Source organism: Orycteropus afer, unplaced genomic scaffold, assembly GCF_000298275.1.
Source record: "Orycteropus afer afer isolate SDZICR_OR568_19922 unplaced genomic scaffold, OryAfe1.0 scaffold00119, whole genome shotgun sequence".
In the NCBI taxonomy this organism is placed as follows: domain Eukaryota; kingdom Metazoa; phylum Chordata; class Mammalia; order Tubulidentata; family Orycteropodidae; genus Orycteropus; species Orycteropus afer.
The window spans coordinates 9,444,078-9,449,396 of record NW_006921706.1 but is presented as its reverse complement, the minus strand read 5'-3'; positions in this window follow the sequence as shown (position 1 = coordinate 9,449,396).

Here is a 5,319-nt window from a genome sequence, read left to right as displayed (position 1 = left end):
TGGTAAACTGTGGTCAATGTCATGAGACAAAGTATATGTGAACTGCTGTATGGAAAGTGAATTTGCTCTGTAAATCTTCACCCAAATCACAATAATAATAATAGTAAACAAAACAAAAGCAAACTCATTGCCATAGAGTTGATCGTGACTCATAACAACCCCTCCTTGGGTTTCCAAGAAGGTATCTGTATGGAAGTAGATTGCCCAATCTTCCTTCTGAGGAGTGGCTAGTGGGTTTGAACTGCCAGTGTTCTGGTTAGCAGTCAAATGCCTTAGGCACTACACTGCCAGAGCTCCTTTTAGGGGATAGTGAGACTAATTAATGAGTAAAGCAAATAGAACAGAAATAATGAGAATATTGACATAAACTGTAGAATGTAATCAATGTCACTTAACATTACGTGTAGAAATTGTTAAATAGGAACCTGTTTTGGTGTGTACTTTCACCAGAAATAAAATAAAATATTCCAAAAATAAGTGTGGGAGGGTCTTGATGTTCCTTCAGTTAATGTAGTGCTATAGGGCTTAGAGCTTTCAAAAACTGTTCAAACTAATTAATCCTTTTAGTCTGCACCAGAGAGCTATGGGGTTGTAAGATGTTTCATACTTCAGATAGAAGTACTCAGTAAAGGTAAAGGATATTATCATGGGTTGTAAATGTTGGTGTCATTACAAGAAGTCAAATATTATTCATATTTTATTCTACTTCCAAACATTTCTCTTTTGTACAGTAAGTCCAGCAATTGATCCTTTTAAAAATCTCTTCTAAAGCTAAAATTTTAGACTTACAGTAAGATGGCAAGATAGGCAGACAAGCTACACAGACCCTTTTCAACAAAGAAAAGAGAAACCAATTGACAATAACCCTGGAGCCCTGAGCTTTGAAAGGAAGGATACAGAAGTGTACTAAAAAACTAGTAGAAGAACCTGAATTAAAACAGTGAGTAAGGAGACAAATGGAGTTGTGGACTGTCAGCTATCTTGATGGCATGGACAATTTGAATATTTCCAAGTGGTATTAGGACCTGAGAATTAACCTAAAAATTGGCCCTGTTCACCAAGGGCTACATGGACAATTGTACTGGTGGCTGATGACTGAAAAGGGAACTAGAAAGGAGGAGACAAACTGAGCTGTGAACTTTCACCTGTCCAGAGGATGCAGCCATTTTCAATGTTTACAAGTAGTGGCTATTTTGGATATTTAAAGTGACAACATTCTCATTCAGGTTCCAGGGCACCTAAGAATAGTCTCTGCTTGCCAAGGACAGTATGGATATAACAGAGGCTGATGACTGGAAAAGAGACAGGTGGTGAGTGCATAAGTGCTGCCAACTAGCAAATAGAGGAGCACAATACCTTGCTTACTCAGATACATCCAAACAAAACAAAGGAAATGAAAATCTTGGGTGAATCACTTCAACACACAATAACCAATTAACTATAAATGCAACAGCATCACAATGTCTCAGTGACAACAGATCATCACAGTCCACACAAAGAAGCAAAATAAAGCAGTAGAAACAAGGGACCAGAATACAGACTCAGAACACATTCCTGAGGAAGAAGTAGCATTGAAACTCCCTGGTAAGGAATTCAAAAGAATTATATTTAGATACCTTCAATGGATTGAGAGACAGATCAAGGAAAACACTGACAAAATTAAGGAAAACACAGAGAAAATGCTAGAACAATTTTGGAAGACAATACAAGAACAAAATGACAAAATAAATGAAAAAAATTGGAAATGATAAAAAATCTACAGATAAAAATCCAGAAGATTAATACTAAATTTTCAGAAATAGATAACATGTTGAATGAGCAAAGGAGTAGAACTGAATCAATGGAAGACAGAATTAGTGAATTTGAGGACAAATACCTCAATACTTCTTTGGACAGGGATCAATCAGAAAACAGATCAAAACAAAATGAAGAAAGCATAAGATTCATGCGGGATACCATCAAGAGGGATAACCTACATGTAATTGGAATTCCCAAACAGGAAGATACAAATAAAGCCCAGAGAAGATTGTCAAAGATTTGTTGGAACAGAGCTTCCCTCATATGAAAGATGAGAATTTCCCTGATATATTCATTCAAGAAGTCCAATGAACCCCAAACAGGATAGACTTCAGAAGAAAATCACCAAGACATGTCATCATCAAACTTACCAAAACCAAAGACAAAGAAAGAATCTTGAAAGCAGCATGGGAAAAAATGAAAAGTTACCTACAAAGGGCAACCAATAAGACTAAGCTCTGATTTCTCAGCAGAAACCATGTAGGTGAGAAGGCAATAGAATGGTACATATAAAACTCTGAAAGAAAAAATTTCCAACCAAGAATTATAAACCTAACAAAATTGTCCCTCAAATATGATGGTGAAAGTAGGACATTTCCAGATAAGCAGAAATTAAGGAAATTTGTTAAAGCTAGACCAACCTTATAAGAGATACTAAAAGGAGTCCTTTGAACAGAGAACCAACAATAGCAAACAACATATGACCATCAACACACATGATGACAGAACCCAGAAACCAACCCAGTTATGGAAGTATCCAAACTAAAATAAGGTTGCAAGATTGTAAAAACTGAACCAGAGACATCAATTGGCAAAAAAGGACAAATACAAACAAAAAGAGGGAAAAATAGTGTAGTTACAGAACTTGTAAATGCTGAGGAAGTCAAGACAATTGCAAGATAGAATGGACAGCTCTAAACTTGGGAAAAAAATTATAAATAAAAGGGTAACCTCAAAGAAACATGATAAACCTTCACATCAAAATAAAAGAGGACAAGCACAAATATTTAGCAAATACTAAAACAATAGCAACAAAGGAAGTGATAACACAATTCATAAACAAAATGAACTCAGCACAGAAAATTATATACAGAACAAAGAAATCAATACCACGAAAAAGCACATAACAAACTGACAGCAACAAATTCATACTTGTCAATAATTACACTGAATGTCAATGGATTAAATGCACCATTCAAGAGATGGAAAGTTGCACACTGGATAAGAAAACATAACTCATCATTATGCTGTCTACAAGAGACACACCTTAGAGACAAAGACAAAAATAGACTAAAAAGCAAAGGTTTACAAAAGATATATCAAGCAAATGGCAATCAAAAAAGAGCAGGAGTGACAATATTAATTTCTGATATAATTAACTTTAAGACAAAAACCACCATAAAAGACAAGGAAGGACATTATATAATGATTAAAGGATCTATTGAACAAGAGGACATAACCATAACAAATATCCTAGGCATCCAATGAAAGAGCCCTATAATACATAAACCAGACATTAACAGAATTGAAAAGACAAATAGATGACTCCATGGCTATAGTAAGAGACTTTAATACACCACTTTCAATGAAAGATAGAACAACTGGAAAGAAACTCAACAAAGACACAGAAGAACTAAACAATACAATCCACCAACTTGATCTTATAGACATCTACAGAGTGCTTCACCCAACAACAATCACAATATACATTTTTTTTCCAGTGCACATGAAACATTCTCCAGGATAGACCATATGTTAGGCCACAAAGCAAGCCTCAAAAAATTTAGTAACATTGGAATACTGCGAAGTATCTTCTCAGACCACAATGCTATAAAACTAGAAATCAACAACAGGAAGATCAATGGAAAATAGAGTAAACAGGGAAACTGAATAACACTCTCCTTAAAAATGACTGGTAATCAAAGAAATAAAAAATGAAATTTAAAAACTTCCTTGAATCAAATGAGAATGAAAACACAACATACCAAAATCTTTGGGACACAGCAAAAGCAATAATCAGAAACTAATTTATAGCAACAAATGAACACATCAGAAAAGAAGAAAGAGCCAAAATAAACACCTTATCTGTTAACCCACTATCTTCAAAATTTAGAAAAAGAGCAGGAAAAAAAAAAAAAAAGCCTACAGTCACCAGAAGAAAAGGAAATAATAAAGATTCAGGCAGAAATGAATGAAACAGAAAATAGAAAGACAATAGAAAAAATCAACAAGGCTAGAAGCTGGATTTTGAAAAGATTAAAAAAATTGACAAACCACTGGCAAATTTAACAAAAGAAAAGAGGGAGAGTATACAAATAACATGAATAAGAAATGAATTAGATGATGTCACAACAGAGCCAACTGAAATAAAAAGGATAATAAACAGGATACTACGAAGAACTGTTCTCCAACAAATTTGAAAATCTAGAAGAAACGGACAGATTTCTAGAAACATACTACTTACCTAAACTAACAGACTGAGGTGGAAAATTTGAACAGACCAGTAATAAAAGAAATTGAACAGGTCATAAAAAAATTAACAACAACAACAACAAAAAAAAAACCCTGGCCCAGACAGTTTCAATGAAATATTCTACTGAATGTTCAGCATATCCTACCAATCCTACTAAAACTATTTTAGAACATAGAAATAGATAGAATCCTCCCAAATTCATTTTATGAAGCAAGCATAACCTTGATACCAAAATCAGGCAAATATATCACTCAAAAGGAAAACTACAGACCAATATCCCTCATGAATATAGATACAAAAATCTTCAACAAAATCCTAGCCAATAGACTCCAACAACATATCTAAAAAATAATACACTATGACCAAGTGGGGTTCATACCAGGTATGCAATGATGGTTCAACATTAGAAAAACAATCAATGTGATTCATCACATAAATAAAACAAAGGAAAAGAACTACATGATCATATCAATTGATGCAGAAAAGGCATTTGATAAAATCCAACACTCATTCCTGATCAAAACTCTCACCAAAATAAGAGTAGAAGGGAAATTTCTCAACATATAGCGCCTAAGGCATTAGACTTCTAACCAGAAGGCTGGTGATTCAAACCCACCAGCCACTCCTCAAAAGGAAGATAAGGCAATATACTACCATGGAGACAACACCTCAGAAACCTGAGGAGGGGTTGTTATGATTGAATCAACTCCACAGCAGTGAGTTTGTTTTTTTTTTTAATGCAAAACCTACAGCCAACATTATTCTCAATGGAGAGAGACTGAAACCATTCCCCTTGTGAATGGGAACCAGACAAGGGTGCCTTCTATCACTACTTCTATTCAAGTACACATTGTATTCAAAGTCCTAGCCAGAACACTAAGGCAAGTAAAGGAAATCAAAGGCATCCAAATCGGTAAGAAAGAAGTAAAACTATTCCTATTTTCTGATAATATGATCCTATATGGGAGCTCTGGTAGCATAGTGCCTAAGGCACTTGACTGCTAACCAGAAGGCTGGTGGTTCAAATCCATCAGCCATTCCTCGGAAGG